This window comes from Anguilla anguilla, chromosome 1 (assembly GCF_013347855.1).
Source record: "Anguilla anguilla isolate fAngAng1 chromosome 1, fAngAng1.pri, whole genome shotgun sequence".
Lineage (NCBI taxonomy): Eukaryota > Metazoa > Chordata > Actinopteri > Anguilliformes > Anguillidae > Anguilla > Anguilla anguilla.
The window spans coordinates 51,809,007-51,830,081 of NC_049201.1; the positions used below are offsets into that span (position 1 = coordinate 51,809,007).

At 41.2% G+C, this 21,075-nt stretch overlaps 1 protein-coding gene across 7 annotated transcripts in view; it reads left to right on the top strand.

The window, feature by feature from the left end:
- The first annotated feature begins 3,555 nt into the window (after positions 1-3,555).
- The window catches only part of znf516 (zinc finger protein 516), a 47,857-nt gene continuing 30,337 nt past the window's right edge, over positions 3,556-21,075 (top strand). For 2 of the 7 annotated variants that reach the window (XM_035381714.1, XM_035381772.1), the window contains exon 1: positions 5,306-5,760. The gene's annotated coding sequence lies outside the window, so the exon portion shown is untranslated. The other 5 variants (XM_035381731.1, XM_035381724.1, XM_035381751.1 and 2 more) reach the window with 5 other exon arrangements.

The window sequence follows — 21,075 nt, forward strand, 5'->3', positions numbered from 1 at the left end:
GGGTCAGAGAGGCTGCTGGCTGGCTCATGCTGCTAAGACACTGTCCTAGTGTGTGTCTGTTCTGGTATCCAATCCTGACTATGCCAATGCTACCAGTGACCTGTAAGGCAACACATAATCTTCCATAGTCCAAAGAGTTAGGAATGTAGTTAGTTGGATGGTAGACTTTGTCCCGTTGTACACCAGTGAGTTCTCTGGTTGATCAGAGACCTGCAGACTGCTTAAAGAATATGTGAATGAAGTGTACAATGAATACAGACTTACTTACCTACTCTCTCAAAACTTAATACAGCTTAAAAAAAACAATCAGACTTGTCCGTGTTAAGAGATACAGAAAAAGATGTGGTTACATTTTTGAAAAATCACCAACATCTTTTGCTCATAGTGACTATCAAGCCCAGCATTGATCAAAGCTCAGGGTTTGATAAAATGTGCTGATTGTCACTCTTAAGTGGATAATTGAATCGCAATAGATTTAATGCCCATTCGCTAATATGCACTCACTGAAACGGAATGAGAAGACCTAGACAGCCAGGAGAGAGCAGGGCAAACAGGCAGCTTCGAGGAATTCTATAATAGCATGCTAATGCGTCACTGCTTTTATTCCAATGCAGTGACAAGCCACACAGTGTAACTTGATCCATCCAGTGAATCAGAAGCATGAGTGAGACTTTTCTGAGAGACATTCTCAGTTCTCAGTTTTTGAAAACAATAAATACTTTTCAGAAGACATTAAAAAGTAAAAAAATATTTGAATATCTTGCACACTCACACAACTACATCCAGAGAGAAATTAACAGCTGTTTACATCCACAACTCAGTCACAGTGGGCCCTTCGAACACTGAGAACTATCTCAAGGCCCTGAGCAAGGGCTCATGGGAAATCCATGGCCACAGAGATAACTGTCACAGGGGCTTGTTCTGGGAGTGCTCTGAGACCCCCTGTTTCCCTCGTGCGCTTGAGGACTATGTGTCAACTAACATCAGAAGCTGCTGCGAGATCCAGAGGGCCATCGGCAGGTTATCTTATGAAAGCCCTGTGCTGCCGAACCCAAGAAATTGCAGGGCAGAAATACAAGCAAATGGGGATAGTAAATCATAGAGAGTAGGCTGTATTCCCAGGTTAGACACCATTAGTGGAACTTTGGTCTTATCTGGAATCACTTCAGTTCATGTGCAGCAGTTCAAATGCATAACGCATAAAAGTTGTGTAAACCTATCAATTTAAAGTTGTTGGCAAAACAACATAGTTTTTGTTGTAGGTTGACACAAAAGTCTTAATCCCAGTTGAATTCAAAATCAAGATAACTGAAACATCATTAGTTAAACAAGGCACATATGATAATAATTGATCAATAATTTATCGCTGACACCATTCAGCGACATACTTCTTACACATTTGCTTTATGCAATGTTATAAACTGTGCTACAGTTTGTCATGGGGATGTTAAAGGATATATTAAATATTATTGGCACTTACAATGCTTGTGTACACATAATTATTTAAACATAACCCCAAATACTTCTGAAATGCACAGAAATGTTATCCACTGACAGCCCTCCGATAAATCACAAACCACACACAGGAGGTAGAGCCCTGCAACCACTTACAATGTCTTACTTAGCAACCCAGCCAGAAGAATAAACGGGCAAAGTCACAAACAGCCTGCAAAGGGTGAGGCCAAATTAGGTCAGCGAAGCTTGCTCTTTGCAGATACATCTGTGTTGAGAGACTTTGTCTGTTTTGTTACATTCCCCGAAGCCATACAATGAAGACACAGCAGACTTATCAAACAGAACTTTGGATTTACAGTAATTGGACTTAGATGTTGCTGTGCAGAGTTTTAAAACTTTTGGTACATTTCCAGATATTAGTTTGTAGTTCATCTAGTTAATCTTAGATCTGTTGCTTGGGTCTGATTTTACAGTTCTTCATGTCATAAAAGAAAAATATAATGACGATAAATCTCACTTGAGACCTGCAATTTGTCTGGTTGTGCGTTGATCAGATACAGTACTACTGTAGTCTATCCTTAAAATAATAGGAGCATGAAATAAGTGTTTACGTAAAGTTTACATATGAACTAGATACAAGAAGAAACTCTGTCTGAAAAAAAAAACTAATTTATAGTTTATTCTTTGATTTTGTGACCATTTTTTTTCCGCATTCATATGAAACAATTACAGCAACACAAAAAGACCCCTCACCTCCCCCTCCCCCTCCCCCTCCCCCAATCCCACCCTTGGGAATAAGACTACAAAATGGGAATGGAAAGCAAGTCTAGTCAGAAAGCTATAACGAGGAAGCAAAACAGTTGGTACAAGGCTTTGGTCCTACATTTTCTTCTGAAAAACTCAGCAAACACATCCATTTCATTTAACCGGTGGATTTTATCATTGCCTCACAATAAATTAAAGTTGCCTACTAACTGAGGAAAATAAGATTCTGCTGGAAACTACATTAGCAACATCCATTATTGTGTCCCACAAAAGCGAGTGTTACCTCAGAACTTAACGAAGAAACTGAAGCTGGGGAAACAATAAATAGTAAAGAACAGAGGCATTTTCGGTGAACGTTCCTCGGTGTTTGCGCTGAAAATTTAAACCGGCTCAAATTCCAATGCCACTCGGCGACTGAAAAGACGACCTGTTCATTGGGGCAGTGTTGGGATGCCATTCGAATGATCCTTCCCCCAGCCTCTCCGTTTATCCATCTAGCATATGCGTTTTTATAAACAACTGAGATAATGAAATAAATTAATAATACAACACAGGATACATTGTCAAGTTCATTGTTAATCTCAAACATTCTGGACGTTTAATTTTTCAAAAGGACAGATCAGCACATCGCTTTCAGATCAAACCAAATTTGAATTCCGGTATGCAAGTTAGTAACGACATAGTTCAGTCCTGGCAAATGTCATTCGCACACATAGACATTTTAACAACCTATAGGCTATACATAAACGATTTCGTTTTCACAAAGCTGAAATCCAGAAGGAGCAAGAATTTATTTCGCAATACCTTTATTTTGTACAAAAGCATATCAATGTAATTTTTATGAAACACTTACAAGATCAAATTTCTAAAAACATAAATATGATGATTCAAACTAAATGTATAGAGATATAGCTATTGTTAACAAGTATGGATTATCAATTTGGTATCACCAATGGTATTGGTTATTTTTAAGATTTGCCACTATAACGAATAATCCACGAGATTAAATAATTTTAATAGTGTAAGTAATGTTTTTTAAATCTCGGGACATGTAAGCACACCCAAAATCGTTGTAATGAATAATTTATCAGCAATTAGCTAATACGTTTGAGTAAGCTTCTTTGTCTTGTTTATCAGGCTCTAGCAAACAAGACAACATAAAACCATACAATGTAGGCTATCTCGCATCTGTTTAAATGAAGAACGCGTGTATTGTGTATTGGGGATACACGCGATCGTAAGATTCAAATCAGTTTTCCTGCAATGTAGGAACTTTATGCTGATGAGACAACAGTAGATAGTGAGTGCGGGAGAAACCATCGTTGCTGCCGAAAGGTGTACCACAAAAACAATTGACTTGCGAACGCCGTCGACTTTCCTTTTAAAAGTGGACTGTGTCTCTACACTCACTAACGACTTTTCTCATTGTTTCTTCTTGTCACAATAATCAAGACGGGAAAAGAATAAAAAAATAATTCAGGACAAGAAATTCGCGTCTGATTTTTAACAATACCCTTCGGAATAATGGATTCGGCTCACTCGTGTGCAGTTCGGAGATACAGCGCATGGTTTCACCTTCAGCTTTTTTTCTTTATATCTCTGTCCGTTCTGAAATATTGACTGTAACAACAAGGTAAGTTTGCATAATTTATTTCTGCTGTCTAGTGGCGTGTCTGTATTTCTAAATGACACGGACTAGATCGATTTTATTAAATACTTTGGGTTTTAAGAAATGGAACAAAAATGATAAACTTTCCCTTTATCAGAAATACGTCGGTTTAATGTTGCAGCTCTAGACGCGACGGCATCCCCTTTGATACCGTAGAGTTGGCGTAACTGTGATGATCCTTCCATCATTAAGCCGAAAACATTTTTTGAAATGTACGAATACAAAAATATATTGAGATCCACGGGGCTTGAACAGTCTTTCTGATTTCTGGTTTAAATTTAAAAAATATGTTTCGTGTGTACGTACGATTTTTATTTGTAGTACCGTCACCTTGAATACGCAAAACAGTTTAGATCAAGGGACGTACGTTCCCTTTCCTATTTTAGGAAGTTCCAGGTCGTGCAGATATAGTCATTACCTAGCGATGATGTTGTTGTAACTAAGGAGAATAGGGACTGTCATATCTCAATTACGAGAATGGCGATAACATAAAAACGACCATATTGTTAAAGAATCAAATAAGCACTTTGCATAGGCTACGTGCTTTCGTGAGCATTGACTGAGCTTTTGAAAAAAAAGAAAAAGGAGCAGAGTTTCAGAAAATTAACCATGGGACTTTGAGGTGGGGGTGGGGGTGGGATGCAAAGGATGTGTGTGCGTGCGCGTGCGTGCGTGCGTGCTTGTGTGTGTGTATGTTGGGGAGGGGTAGCCTTTCAAACTCCTGATGTTGCTAATATGGTTCTGATCGGCAGTATATATTACAGTGCTATTATTACTGCTTTTCTGATGTACAGCATACACATAGGCTATATTCGATGGAATGTTAATGCTGTCGATTCTGTCTCAACAGAATTACAAATAGGCTACTTTTCAAATTTTTTATTTTTTTTTATTTTTATACCTTTACTCGTCTGATATTAGCGAATGTATTACGTAATGGAGTTAAAGGCTACCTCGGATAGGTCGCAGCCGACAACTGTATGTCATGAACCGTTGGCATACATTGCATGATATTTAGGCTTTATCATTGCTGGACTGATATTGTCGTCTGTGCTCCCTCAATTTCACGTATGAAGATGTGTGGCGTTGCAACATGTGTAGTGCTTAAACTGTAGCGTACGTACGATTCGTTCGAATCCTACTACATTTAGGCTATACTTTGCATTAAAATTGGTGGACCTTTTTGTCCTATATACCAGCATTGATGAGGACACGTTAACTGTTCGGTCATGTAATCTGACCGAAGGTCTTAGCCTATATAAATATAGAGTTAAATTCGATCTAAAACATCACGGTCTGCTTTTTTTAATTAATTTTTTTTTTTTTTTTTTTTTTTTTTTTGCATCCTTAGACAGTGAGAATCCCCTTGAGAGAACGTTATTGCGATAAGTGTGCAAAGTAAGTTCAGTTCGGTTCTCTTTCAAAAGCCCCGTTGAATTTGTTTTTAAAAGATTTTCTGGGTAAATCAGGATTTGGATAGATGATTTTTACCTGCTGACAGTAGCCGGTGGCCGACTTGTAGTCATCTGGTCAATCGCACCCCCACCCCCCGCTTCCAAGAGCCACTTGTCATCCGTGCTTACTTGCTGGGACGTCACGCGGCCAGTCTGCACTCGCAGTACGAGCGAATCCTAAGGGGAAGTCAGGCTGCGAGTTAAACGGTTGGAAACTTCCAACCTTTATGGAATGTTTCATTCAATGGGAGTGAATAGAAGGCGAAAGAGACACGAGAAGACGTTCTTAGACATAAGTTTATAAGGCACTTCCGTGCTATTCTTAAAATCAAGTGAAGTATGCGTGGATATATATAGGCTATATGGATATTTCTGTCTCCCTGGAGGGATATTGTCTTACTGAAACGACGTAGGCTGGTAAGGAAGTTATGCTAAATATTTTTGCATGTTGTTTTTGCGATGTGTAGCCTACCAGGATGTCTGGGTGTAAATACACAATTAATTATTTTGAAAGTTGTACATTTTAAAATATTAAATTAAAAAAAAAAGTGTCATTTTAAAGGTGCTTTGGGCATAACTGAGATGGAACTGTAGTGTGGACTTTTGTTGATGTAATGTATTTTATTTTAACAGCTGAGACATGGTTGTATTGTTTACTCATTTTCAAGGATTACTAATTCCTAATTTTTGCGAACATTTTGTACTTTATTCGGTTGAATGATCAATTTTACATGTTTGAATCGGAAAAAATATATAATGTGAAGCCATAGCCTTTCCACTCATTTGACGACATTCAATCGAGCTTATGTCTCAATAAGAAAACAATGCAATGATTTGACAGTATGAGCCATCTGTCACTCCCCTAGATGGTTTAATCACAATATCGCGTCTAATACAAACTGTTCGGTGGTATCTTGCTATCTGGTGTTGAATCTTGTACAGTGCCATCTTGTGTAAATTGTAGATATTGCAACAAACTAAAACCTAAGCAAATAATCTTATTCTTGCGGGTACAGTTGTATAATAATCATTTGGAATATACAGAGCACGTTTTTGATTAACTGTGATACTCAAAATCATAAATATAACAACAGCAAAGAAATAATAATACTACTAATCATTATAATTGTAATTATAGTACAAAAATAACAATGCATTAACAAAAATGATCAGTTGAGATTGTTCAAAGGTCATATATAGCACTTTATAGCTGGACTTCAGCTTGGTGTTTCTAAATGTTTACAATCAAATGTTGACATCATTTTGTACATGGAAACCTACCACTGGAACTTTAAATGGATCTCCATAACATTTAGCAGTAATATTCATTAGCACTGCCGCTGATAACATAAGCCAAGAAGTGAAAAGTTATCTGCCTTTTTCACAAGTGCCCTTTCTCTAAGCAAACCTTATAGGTAAGCACTGGGCATGTCCAAATTTCATCAAGGTGTACAAATAGTATTGCAGAAAAATCTGAAGAATTTTTTCCCCCAACACTGCTAAATGCAATAGATTAGCGTTGCTTTCTGTAAATCTACTGCCGGAACACGCTAACAAGGTTTCGGCAACCACAAAACGGCTGTGGTGGAATGATGTGGAATGCTGTTGGGAATCTGCTTAACAGTGAATCTTGTGTGAGTTTGCATCTTGAGCTAGCACTTGTGGGTTTGCTATATGAGCTCATTTCCAGGCAGGAACTCTTCAATGTGTGCGCATATTTCCATAGCCTGTTTCTCCTCCTCAAGCTTCTGCTTCCGTTTCAGATGAGCTTCTCTGTGTTCTCTGACATCAGCACATTTCTCATAGGTCAGATAGGAGGGCCAATATCAACACACATCTTTCAGTTTGATAAATGAAAACTGTGTAAGAGTGAAAATAGGCTTCCTGTCCTCACTACCTGTTCGCTTTGGAGTTTTTAGACTTCGGTCATTGTTATGAGTTTATTTATTTACATTTAAATTGCAACATTTACGGTACTTATCATCAGTGAACAGGCCCAAAAAGCCCCTTGCAGAATTTTTTTCTAATGAAAGTGGTGGGCTGGCTACACGTTTGATTGTTGACACAGTGGTTCCTTTTATTGTATTTATCAGTGACTTACTGTAATTTAGATCTAGAGATAGTATTGTTTGGGCCTATGGGGTGAATGCAGTGCTTTGATTGGACACCGGAAGATAAAAGGTGACTAAAACCAAACCTCTGTGGAAGACAATATATCACCGTTGTTTCATCTCATCGAATGGCAGTGGACTGAATTCACAACAAGTACTGTGCTTAGAATGCAAATAAGTCACTTTAATCGTGATTTTAGTGTTGTAGCTCTGTCAGGATGAGTAGATTGGGAATGTTCACTGCTGTGACAAGGGATGAGAACCATTTTTGAAGGCTTTACAGCGCCTTGTAAACATGCAAGCTTGTGTCTGTGTGCTGCGCGAGTGTTTTTTTAAGAAGCGGAGGATGCGATGCTGACATCTGTTTCTCGGGCGTACGTTTATTTAGAGAACGTAAGCACCTAATCTTTAAAAGAGGAAGCAACCCCAATGTTTAAGGAACAGATGAAGGCTGAAAATACATTTTTGGCACAATACTAAATTAGATATTTTTCTGGGCTCGGTTTGTTTCCTTTTTTTGTTTCAAAATAGATGCGATGAAGAGAAAAGTTGGGGAGTACGATGGCTCTGTTGGAAAGAGTTAGATATTCAATAGAAGGACCTTTGCAGGACTTCCATATTCATGAAACATTACACAGTGGCTCACGCATGATGGAAATAAGCAGTTTATTTGATTGATTCCCTCAGTGTCGTTTGTCTTCAATGCTTGGAAAAAAGAAGGAAGCCTAATAGTTTTAACAGGTCAATATGACCCATTCTTCTTTCACAAACATATTTTCTATTCCTGTTTTTCTCCGTTTTTATGGAAGCCACCGCTGTGTTGGTCTAGCATTAAATTTGCTCTTGAAATGTATTATGTTTTCCAACTCCCTTTGTTGTGGGAGTTTCACGTGTGTCCCACTCTGCTCCAGCTGTGGCGACTGCATGTGTCAGAAGCTTTTCTTTCTGCTTCTTCATCAACACTTCTCAAACAGTAGCCTATTGTTTTCTGACTGAAAAAGATTTTTATGGTAGCTATCAGTATATAATGTGGCATATTTAATTTATGCAGCAGTGTGTCCCTTAGTCATATTATTAAAGGAATAAAAAAAAAAAACAGTTTCCACGTCAACCACAAGGCTTACTGTAATTTGCTACAGTGTAGATATTCTGCATCCCATTTATGTGGCTGAAAGTAAAATATGAAAGCAACAGACGCACTGCACCTTGGTTGTGTGCTCGACGGTAGTGGCTTGGCTGCAACTGACACTGATGGCTTGCAGTGCCCAAAACACAACACCACACCCTGCCCTGCTTTGGGAGCACAAAAGAGAACCCGGGGGAATATTCATTAGTGTAATCCTTGTAGTAGAGAGAGAGGGAGAAGGGAGGGGGGATGTGAAGCAGCCAAAAAATTATATGGGTTACAGTGTGTCCTTATAATTCCCCATTACATTTGTGGCACGCATTTGTGATTTCAATGTACAATTTTACTATGTTCTGTCAACAATGTAAATTATTGTTTGATGCATGTGGTACATGTTGTTCTGCTGCTAATGCTTTAGCATTTTGAATTGACTGTATATATATGTGTGTGTGTGTGTGTGTGTGTGTGTGTGAGGGAGAAAGAGAAAGAGAGAGGGGGGGAGAGAGAGAGAGAGAGAGAGAGGGAGAGAGAGAGAGAGAGAGAGAGAGAGAGAATCATGTGCAAGGAGAAGAGGCAGGTAGTATATCAACGGTGTTCCTGAAGTCGGGACCAGCCAGTAAACACAAGGCTGCCCCATTTGCATACAGCATTGATTTGAATAACTGCGCACGGTTACTGGGTGAAAAGGGAGGGTTCCGCTTGGCCTCTGAGTGACTTAATGGTGAAGAGTTTAAATTATGGATGAAAAGCGGCGCAAAGGAAACTCATGAGAAAAGCAAACGGCGGTGTAGCTTTTCATTTTTCTTTCTTTTCATCCGGGGGGGGCGGTTGGTTAGTGCGGCGAGGTGTCCGTCTCTTTGTTGCCTCCCCCTCTCCTCCCTGCGCACGGTTTCAGCATTTCAGATTTCTTCCAGGGGTAACAGGTTGGCCGTAATCCCACCGCGGGGGTCACCTTGGCGGGTGTGGCAATCTACAGCCAGCAGCCAACAGGCGATATATCTGGCAAAATTAGGCCATAAGGAAATGATCTGGTAATCTTAGCGGATTAAGAGGGGAGGGGGAGAGGACAGGGGCCATGCCAGGGTGATTACGCATGGCGTGAGTGCTGGCAGAGGTCTTGGGGAGGAGACTGGTGTGCTTTGGGTTTTCTAGGTTGATTAGGGATTAAGAGCTATATTGTCCTAATTTGGTGGGATTTTGGTTTAAAACCTTTTTACTGCAAATGTGGCGTGGTGCCTATTTCTTTTTCACATTTCACATTTGTGAAATTCGAATTAAAAACCGTGACTGCATACTTCTTTTCTTATTTTGTCTTGATTCAGTTATTTTATGACATTATTATTATTATTATTACAGTCAGATATATTAGTACTAGTAGTAGTAGTAATGTATATTATGTATGTATTTTACTTTGTGGATATGCACATCCACCAAATGATACAAACTGAATCTGAGTTTTAGTTGTATATATTTAGTGTTTTTCTCTGAAATATTCATAAGGAATAGTAGTGAGTGCAGGCACAGTGAGGCTCAGGACATCCACAGGATGGTATGCAGGTCTGTTATTGACACAGCTGCTGTATCAGTGCACAATAACTTCAGATGTGTGTGATAGTAACTCCCTGGAATTCACAGTGGAATATGTAGGCCTGTGTGCCAGCTCTCTCTCTCTGTCTCTCTCTCTCTCTCTCTCTCTCTCTCACTCCCTCTCTCTTTTTCTATCTCTCTCTCTCTGTTCGTGTCTCAATTAGAGTTTCAATTTCAATTTAACGGTGCTTTATTGGCATGACATGCACTGTGTTACCAAATCAAGTTACAAAGAACAACAGTAATAATAAAAAATCATAAACTCTGCAACCTGTAAACAAATATGCACATATTATACACACAAATAGCATAAACAACAACTAACACATACTACCAGGTTTGTGCCATATAATATACAGTATGTAAATAACGATTAACTGCTGATGTTGGCAGTCATTGCTCTTCTGTATGGATGACAGGTTGCCACATACAGTGCAGCTAGTGGGGCTGTGTGTCCTTCGCCCAGCAGGATGGGTCATTTTTGTTTATCAGGAAGTGTGGCAAAATCTCTCACCCTCTCTCTCCCTCTCTCTCTGTCTCTCTCTCTCTCTCTCCCTCTCTTTCTCTCCCGTGTCCTCACCTAAGGCAAAGACCTTGAAAAGGGTAACTGCAGTCTCATCTTTGGGGTTTTGAAGTGCTTGTCATTGCGCATGTTCCCTTTGGTTGTCCCCTCAGCCATATTCCCTCCTGTATGGTGCTTAAGGACGGAGTGTGTAACTGAAAGGTAGAGAGTGACGTTTGTGCTCTGCTCAGACAGGTGTATTGGAAGGGGGGAGGACATGACATCTGCCAGGCAGGAGAAGAGGGGAAAAAATTTGGCACACACAAAAAAAAAACGATCATAGTGTCAAAAGGTACAGTGATAAAGGTACAGTGGTACAGCCTGCTAAAAATAGCTGGTATTGTTTTGCTTAGCAGATGTCCAAATTCAATATTGCATGTGTGATATATCCATTTCCTGATATTTACCTGAGCTGTTCAGGTTAACTACCTCGATCATAGGCACAACAGTCGTGCCCTGCTGGAGGAATTGCACCCGCAATCTTCTGAATACAAACTCAGTTTGCTGCTTGCATTTTTTTGGCTGTGAAATTGTTTTGCTCCCTTATTAACACTGCATTATTAAGAATGCTATGTGTCCCCCTGCTGCTATATTATGATGTTGAGGGGGCTTGTGAGGGTGTTCTGGGTAAAAACAGTAGAACTTTAACCCGATTCACCACACTGGCGATGTCACAGATATTCCATCGGTTTTAAAATTGTTTTTGGTCAGAATTTGATTTTCAGATTCATGTTTCACTTTTGGTTCAGTTTTGTTTCTCAGCTGCCAAGTGACAATGAATGCTTGCCTACCCATAATGCCTTTCATGTCCTTCGGTCACCTTTACTTTTGAAGTGAAATGAAATGACAGCGTGTATTACGCTGTACCTTTAAAATGTGAAAACTTCTTCTAGACCTAGTCTGTGCCTTGCAAACAATTTTTTAATTTTTTCTAGAATGCATTACAAATTGAATTAATAGTTTTTTTTTTCAGAAATCTACACTTATTAAAATTACAGTGTGTAAGTATGAAGGAGCGGTTTATATTGCATAGAAATACAATAGCAGTGGTGCCATTTAAAATTGAATAAATTACCTAAAAGCCATATTGTCTTCTTGATAGCATGATCTCCAGTTTTCTTCTATTAACTGTTTAATAAAAATATATTTTTCAGCTGATTAGTCTCTCATTTCTGAGTTTTTTTGCATGGCCTCGGTCAGGATCGAGGACGCTGGCTGTGTGTGGTGTGTGTGCGCGCCCCGAGGATGGTTCGCGGCGTCTCGAGCGAGATGAAGTGATGTAGCGGTGTGTGTCGCGTGGCTGCCAGCTGGGGTGCTTTCAGGGTCCAGTTCTCTGCCAGCTCCAAATGCCACCGACGTGCTAGTATTGATTTCCCTCCGCTCCGCGCACTGCTCAATGGACTAATTACAATACAAACAGAGTTTGCTCAACAAAGCCCGTCTTCTTCTCTGAACAGTAACGAGCGACAATGAATTAATTTAAAGCTTGGCTCAGTTTTCTCGCAAGTTTTTTTTCTAATCTAGCTAATTTGGGCAATTATATTGGGCAGCATTTAATACAGTTGCAATTAAGTGATTAAGTGAGTTTGTCAAAGAAAATGTAATAAATGCGGCTCAATATTATTGTACAAAACCGTTATATTAGAAAAAAATGAGTTTGCACAATAATATTGAGCAGAATTTAATACAGTTTCGATAAGTAAACCACGAAAGCTTAATCTACTGATTAAGTGAGTCTGTCGAAGAAAATTATGTACAATATATGTTCTATCCAGAAGTAATTCAGCAAAACATAAAATGTGGGACTTCAGAATGTATGCCGTACAAAAGAACAGTGTGTGCAAATATATTGTAAGACCTGTAATATCCGGGGCGATTGCTAAACAAATCGGTTGTGTGAAATGCATTCATCAATGTTCATAGCTCCGTCTTGACAACCAGTAAGAATGGCACCTGTGACTTTACAATATGAAACATGAATGTTTATGTAAAGCACAATAACAGCCTGTTAAGGTAGACCAGCTATTAAGTCTGTTCCTTTCCCTCGGCATCACCCCTGACATGCTCTGAAGTGCTTGATTTTCCAACAGGTGTCTGATCTGTTGTCATAAGCAGTTAATAATAACTGTAGTCATGAGCAGTTATGAATGGTTATAAATGCTCACAGAAAGCATAGGAAAAGGCGGCATGCGGTGCCAGCCGGGGCACTGCTGTCGTAATGAATGCCACGGCGCCCTCGCTGCGCCTCGGCTCTCTGTGGCGTTCCCCTCTGTAGTTCTCTCCTTCCACAGCGCTTTGTTCATATTTCATGAGGTCTGTGCGTGAAACCAGGTGGCGTGCAGCGACAGCCGAGCTCACATTGCAGGCCCGGACCCGGCTCGGCTGGGCTGCGAAGGCCGCAAAGGTCGCGCGAGGGGCGTGTCCCAGAACGAGAGACCGCCCACCTGCGGTGCCAGCCACTCCCCCTCCCCGAAGGTGTTCATCGCTCCCCTGTTGGCCGCCGCCCCCGTCTCAGGGCATTGGACGGACTCCTTTTTCTGAGAACTCGTCAGCCTGAAGGGCAGCGAAGGTCTGGAATTTCGATACGGCACAGATGCCGCATCGGAAAAAAACCCGCTACAGTATGGAGATTTAGGTTTTGTCAGCATAGCAGATTTTTTTGTTTAACTGTACAAACACGATGAGGTGCAGTAATTAACCGCTCTGGCTGTGTGGCTGTGCCGCACAGTGGGGGTGATTGCCATAATTAGATTAGCTATAATTATTACCATAATTAGATTAGCCCTACTACAGTAGCTGAGAATCCTGTTTTTTTTTTTTTTTCTGTGGGAAGATTCATTTGGGAGCGCATCTACGCGTTGGGTTCCAGATTGCTTTGGCCCATTGATTAAGAACAACAAGGATGGTGTAATTACTTCAGCAAAACCCGCCAATGTGATGAGGTGGCTCAGCAACAAGGTCTTTGGCTGCCCTTAGCGGATGAATGCTCACCAAATATGTGTCACTAGTGCACACCCACAGGACACCAGCCAGTCTGGCGCTAATCTCATCTGTGTGCTCTCTCCATGTTTAACCACATGAATATGCGTTTAGAAACAACTAAGACGGCGGAAATACACCATGGGAATTTCGGTTTCCGTCCTCCTGCTACTTCCCCGCCGCGACGTGCTCATATCCACTCGGTGGAACTTCTTGTGGTGGGATTTTAAGGGCTGGTCCAGCTGGACGTCTTCGGTGTGAACCAGATGGATTATGGGGCCGTAATCCTGTCCTTTCCGAGGAGTGGACTAAACACCTAGCAGGGGTTTACCGCCCTGTAGCGCCCCGAATTGTTGGCCACGACAATGAAGCGTGTGCCGCTGCTATTGCGGGGCTGTGCTCCCTGCAGTAGTACCGGCTTGTTTGGAAGGCTGCTCATTTCATTGCTGGAATCGCATAGGCCTGTGTAGCATTAGCTGGGTCCCTGGGGAATAGGAATCAGTGCCTTCCGTGTCAGGAATCACCAGATTCAGTGCCTTTGGTGTCAGTAATCACCAGATTCAGTGAAACCCTCGGTAAAAATCACTGCCACAGCAGTGTGTGAGTGACTGAAGCATTCATTTCAACTGTGTGTTGTATGGAATGGCTGAGTAACTGTAAAATGCTATGCTAGTTTGCTGGTGGTATATGCTGTATATGACTTCCTAGCCTCACGCTCGTGGCACCGTACTGTGGCGACTCACTACGATACTGCTCTCGTGTTGTGTGTAATGTTATTGTGTGTATGTAATGTTATTGTGTGTCCCTTGTGTTAAGGCAGAGAGAGCCAGAGCACTTGAAGTATTTCATTGTATTTTTAATACACATGACAATAAAATTGAACTAACGAACTAACTCTGAAACCTGCAGCTGATGGGTTCAAATTCTATGTATGATACTGGTGTATATTTGAGGGAAATAGCCAGTGTGTGTTCTTCTGTTATAAACCAGGTGTTTACTAAAAGATCTCAGATTCCACATTTTACACCAGGCAAATCAAAGATAAATATAGCTCCTGGACACGATGTTGAATTAATCTGGTGGCTGCTTGCCTTTGCATTTATCTGTTGTAGTAAGAACATATTTGTGAATGTGCTAAGTTGGGTCAGAATCCAATTCTTGCACTTTAAAAAAACATTTTGTGTTCAATGAAATCCTTGTAAACTATTGAAACTTGCCACAAATCCAGTGAGAAGATGGCGAGATGTTAGAATAATATGGTTGTCTATATAATACAGGTGGGACAAGCTTGAAAGATTTCTAGGCGACAAGTTGTCATTCAATAGAGTGAATGTGCTCATTAGGCAGGGATGTCATTGTGACCTTTGACCTCTGGCCGTAAAAGTGGGGTTGGGGGTGGGGTTGTTCTTGGAGGTGTCATTGACATAGCACCAGATTCAAGGTTGAGTTCCGGGATGGGATGAACACAGAAATCGCATGCTGGTTAGGCCCGCTGCGCTTGTCTGGTTCGTTTGGGCACTGGAACACCTCAGGTCCTAGAACACACATCTCCTCATCACATGCGGCTGTGTGGAAACCCGAATGTGGAGGGCATTGTTGGCTAAGCCCGACCGTGATCATGTGTGTTCACGGTTCACACCTGGAGAGAATCCGCTAACACTAACTCTTCAGCTATCATAGGGGCTTTAAAGACGCCTGAGTGATTTGATTCCTTCATTCATTTTGCATTCTTTGCACTGGTCTAAGAATTAAAAAAATAAACACTTGACTTTTCACTTGTGGACTTTGAAGTGAGAAGAAGTGGTGGCTGGTGGAATGGTAGATTTTCACAAATCAACATTTCAACGATGGGACAGGCCTGTGAATACAGTTTGGCCCTCTAAATGGGAGAAAAACAGAAAACCTGGGTCAGTAATACATAACCCCCCCCCCCCCCACCTTTCATAGGGCCAAAACGCAAGCCCCGCCTCAGCCCTGGTCCCCCTAACCCATGCTCACATATTGTGTCCAGATGGGTGCGGAAGACCAGAGGCCTGATCCCGGGGCAAGGCCCAGTAAGAGAAGCAATAAAAGCAGCTCTTGGAAAGCGAGCCCTGTGTTTGCTTTGCTTTCCGCAGGAAAATAGGATTTCACAGTCTCGGGTTACCTGAAGCAGGCTGGCCTCTTCAGCTTTCCTCACCGCAACTACTTCATCTCGCTTTCTCCCGCCGGAGGTGACCGTACCCTGCCGCCCTGTTTAACATGAGCTGCTTTTACAGGTAGTAGGCCACATAAGTGGGAGATTGCCTGTGATGATAACGGTGGCAGGGAATTGATGTGTTGTCCTTTGAACCCCTCATTTGCAGATTGGACAGCATTTTTCTTCCTGCTGAGAATTCTACTGTTATAAAGATTTTCGCAATTGTGCTGAACTCAAGTTCCCACAAGTGGATCTGGATCTGACACTACATCCCAGAGTAAAGAGTAAGGCTCTTCTTATCTGTTCAAAAGCTTTCAGATTTTTCAGTTGATTAAAAAAACTAGCTGACCTGTACAGAAACAGTCCTGATGTGTTTGCCCCGTTCTGAAAATCAGGAGCCTTGTCAGATGAATGCTATTAATCTGGAGGCGCTCTAGTCACTGTCCTTCCATAACACCTCTCAAGGTCATTAGTGTTGACTGGGTAGGGAAAGCACTGCACCATGCTGAGGGGCACTCTTAGCCTCATTTCATGCAGTACGAAGGGCCACACAGCATGACCTCCACGTGTAATGCTTTGATGATTAATATTAATAAAATTATTCTTCATCATCGTCAAAACCATCAACATCAGCATCATCATGTGCTTGTCATGTGTTTATGGATCTGTTGCACAGATAATGCATTGCTGCCAAAACTTGGACTTAATCTTTCCACAAGGATGAGCTTAAAGAATATGGTCACTAACAAGAAAGTGGGCAGCCTTTACCGAAAGCAATTTTCACAGATAACCTTTGCAAACAGCCTTTTCACAATTCTGATGTTATGAGCTAGCTAATGTGATAATGAATAAAGACCAGAAGTTGGCACTCAGTAAAGTGCATACCTCCGCAAACACTATGTAGCCTAATTGTCAAGATATGCCGGATGCACACATTGGATCTTCACCATAATTTCACCAGTTCATAATGTCTTCCATAGCCAACTTGTTTTTCATGTGGAGATGAGCTTATGTACAAATTGTCATGACTGTACCTCAGACAAGATGCCTTTTCAAATTCTAGCCACTGTTCAACCTTTTAGCTGGTTATCACACCACCATGTGGCCAATGAGCACTATAATTGTTTATTGGTCAAACATAAGCTCTCCAGCACCCCTGTTTTATTTGATTGGGCCAGTAATGTCACATGGCCAGTTAGCACTATACTTGTTCATTGGTCAAACATGGGCTCTCCAGCACCCCCATTGTTTTGATTGGGTAGGGGTTGTCTCTGCTGATAGGCACACAGAGTGTCTTGGTGTTACATGAATGTCTCTTGATCCCTGGTCAACCTTTCCGTCAAGTTATTCCATCAATTACCTCTTAACTCTGTTGATCGAGGTAAATAATGCTTTTAATGGATTGTAAAAGTACATATTATTACAAGGATATGCATTTCCACTTTCTTAATTTTCTACCAGTAGACAGTCCACTATATTGCCATTTCAGGCTTCTCAGTTCAGAAGTGATTGGTCTATTGCATCCATGTGATCAAGTGCATAATTTCATAGTAATAGGAATAGTTAATATAGTCAGTGGATTGACTTGGTGAATTGCATAACAAGATTCCCTGGGGATTGGTTAGAGGGATAACCTGGGGGAATGTTTAGCAAGCTGATCTGAAGTGTGGCTTGCTGGGATACCTACCTGACTGAGGACAATTCTGGCCTTGGTCTCTGGAATAACCCAGTGGCAAAATAAGAGAGATCATCTACAGTAAGACAACCTGCCCACAAGAACCTAATCCCCATCTCCAACCGCTGTGCTTTATTTAGAGAGCAAGCTAATGACTGGGGATTATGCTCAGATTGCTTCCACTGCATTTGGTTATTGCTGTGATGGGCTACGACCTTGTATAACAACAGAAGCAGTATGGACATGAACAAATGGGCACTCAGGGTCTTTGGGCATCAGGGTCTCTGGTCACGTCACACCTCCCACACTCCAGAATAAGGGCCAGCTTCCCCCCTCCACCACCGCCACTCTCACCCCCGCACCTCCAGTGCATGAGGAGAATGAAGGAACTGCCCATGTGGAGCGGGTGAATGAATTTAGAGGTCCCTGTGGAGAAGGCGATATTGTTCTTCTGAAAACAGCTCATAAGTGGTATCCGCACAAGTCTAAAAAACCTGTCTCTCTCTGTATCTTCGCCACGTCTAGTCTCATGCTGGCATCTGCAAGACCTGTCATTTTTTTGTTATGAGACACGTACCACACAGAGCAGGAACAAAAGGAAGCTCTGTTCAGCACATCATCAAATGCTGAAAGAATGAGCCTAATCCTTGCTTATTTGTTGTGTAACAGGGTTAAGGATTTAAGAGGCAGCTCCTGGAATCACGGGGTGGCGTGGGGCACGGGCCTTTGCTGTCGTCCCGGTCTTAATCTCGGAGCTCAAAGGAGTGGCGACTGCAGCGCAGCCCAAAGGTGGCGGCCCTGCCTGCACCAGACGTTATCGACGTTATAGAGACCCTCGTTCCTCTCAAAGATCACACTTCCCTTTTTTGTGGAAAAAATGTATGGTTGGGGTCTCTGCTCGGGTAGTCTTCTCAGAATTCTCAATCACTGTGCGGACATCAAAGCAGAAGTGTACTGCATAAATGGAAGTGAAGGAGATGACTAACACATGAAGTGTGCTGAGATCCTTGCATGAAAGGGCACGATGTGATGGCAACGTGTGATTGCTAACTGGTAGTACAAGTTCAGGTCAGGGCAGGTCATTCAGGTTTTTTAGGGCTTGTCTTGTGGATCTTTGGAAGTTACGTTTATTTCTAAATGGCAGTAACAGACAAAACATTTGTATTTAATACATTTTTGACCCTGAATTCATATATACTCTTGGTCTGAGATGTGTCTTTTGAAGGGTGCAATATAGATCACAGAATGCTTTTAAAATTGATATACAGTGCCATGAACAAATATTTGCCCCCTTCCAGATTTCCTCTATTACAGCATATTTGTCACACTGCAAGGTTTTAGATCTTTTTAAAATCACATTTTTAAATTATTATTTCATTTATTTAATGAACATCCATATTGGGAACTCAGGTTCCCTTTGTCTAATATTACATTTTGTCTCAAGATCTGAAACCATTCAGTGTGACAAATATGCAGTAATAGAGGCAATCAGGAAGGGGGCAAATACCTTTACACAGCACTGTATAAAGGGGCCATTGTTAGGCCACTTATCGCCGATGGCTCTCAGGAGTGTTACAAGTTACATTTAATTACTAGACAAACGTGTGAACACTGTTAGAATCATTCCGTGACAGCTGTTTGGTGTTGTGCCTATTTGGAATGTTTTGAATTTGTTTTCCTTTTGCTAAAAAAAGCCTATTTTATCTATAATTCACCAGAGGGGAAGCAGCAGGCAGTCAAAGGAGACGCCATTGGGCCCCACTTCCTCTTTGTATTTGTGTTCACAGCATGGAGGTTCTTTTATGGCTTGTTGTGGTTTGAGCTTGTGGTCTTTCGACTGTTCCAGTAGGATTTGGATATCTGATATCCACACGTCCCAGGATACCAACAGGAAGTAAGCAGCAAAGACTTTTAATGTGTGGATAGATAGGGGAGATTCTGTCTGATGCTTTCTGAGGTATTGGTCATTGGTCAGATAGTGAAGGAGCTTCTCTATTTTTGCCACTCTGCTTTTACTCAGATGAGTTTTGAAACTCTGTTTCATAGATCATAATTATCGTATTAGTATCCATATAACATTATGTGGAGCTTTTGAATCCTAATCTGAGGTTTCCTGAGTTATACTGTAAGTCAATTTCCTCCAGGAAGGAAAGATCTGTGTATCAGACAATATTTAGCTTTCCCCCCCTCAGAATTCCTGTTTCTCTCTGTAAAAGCTTTTTTCTTGAGGCAGTCTTTTCATAATATACATTGCTCTCTGTTTATTAAACCACAAGAGCTCCATGTTTTTGGGGGGTTTTGGGCTTTAATAGCTGTGAGTGAGTAGTGCTGTGTGATTTCTAACAAATTATTAAGATAATATTTTGTGGAGTCTTCATAATAGTTATCTTGAATTGTGTGTAGATGTTGGATTTTGAAGGCACTGTTTAGCAGTGAATGTGCTGTCTCAGCTTGATTGTTTAGCTTTTCAATAGCATTTTGAAAGTGAAAGGTCTCAGCTTGTTCTCTATAGCATTTGTCATGGGCTGTATAGTTAATTGTGTAGGATTTTTGGCAGAAGACTTATCCTAGATGTATAGTGTGTCAGATGTGATTTTTTGGGAACATTCTCTTTGTTGTAGTGACTGAGGGAAGGTTTTGGCTTGGTTGTACAGTACATTGCATTGTATTTTGAGGGGTAGGCTCAGCTCCATTGGCAAGGTTATCTCTGTGAACTGTTATATTTGCTGTGTGGTCTCGGTACTTTTGAAACCCCCTCATTCCTCCACAGCCCACGGAGGACAAAAGCAAGAGAAACAAGAGAAGCAGTATGAGTGTACTATCAAAAGCAGAATCTGCGCCCCTGGGCCTAAGTACAGTTCGATATTTAAGATGGACATCACACAGTGTGTCCTGCAGGCCCATAGCCTCAGTCAAACATGTTCTGTGAGCTATTTTACAGAAAACATTCTGTTTTATTTTTGTGAGGTTGAAGCAATGAACTAAAACAACTAGATTTTTGAAAGGTAGCTGTCAGTGTTGTTCTCAGTTCCCTCTTTTTTCCCCCTTTTTCTTTCCAAAAATACACAAATGCACACAAACACCGACACGTACACGCACATGCACAGACATGCATGCATAGAATTTGCATCCATAGAAGTACGTTTTAATGTCACTTTCTACTTATAGTTTTCTGGAAAGCTAATGCTTTATGTCACTGTGGAGAGTGGCATACAGAAATGACAGCAGTGGTTATGTATGTGTGTGTTTGTGTTGTGTGAAAGAGAGAGAGTGTGTGAGAGAGAGAGAGAGAAAGAGAGAGAGTGAGAGAGAGCTCTAATCTCAACACCAGTGCCCTTTCTGCAGCCGATTGTGCTGAGTATGTTTGGGCGTCCAATAAAACAAACATGTGCTGACTGGATGCCACGCTTCATCAACAAAAAATGTGAGGGAGTGTGTGTGTGTGTGTGTGTGTGTGTGTGCATACTCGGGGGCTCTAAAGATCAGGCTACGGGCAGTAGGTGTTTGTATAGG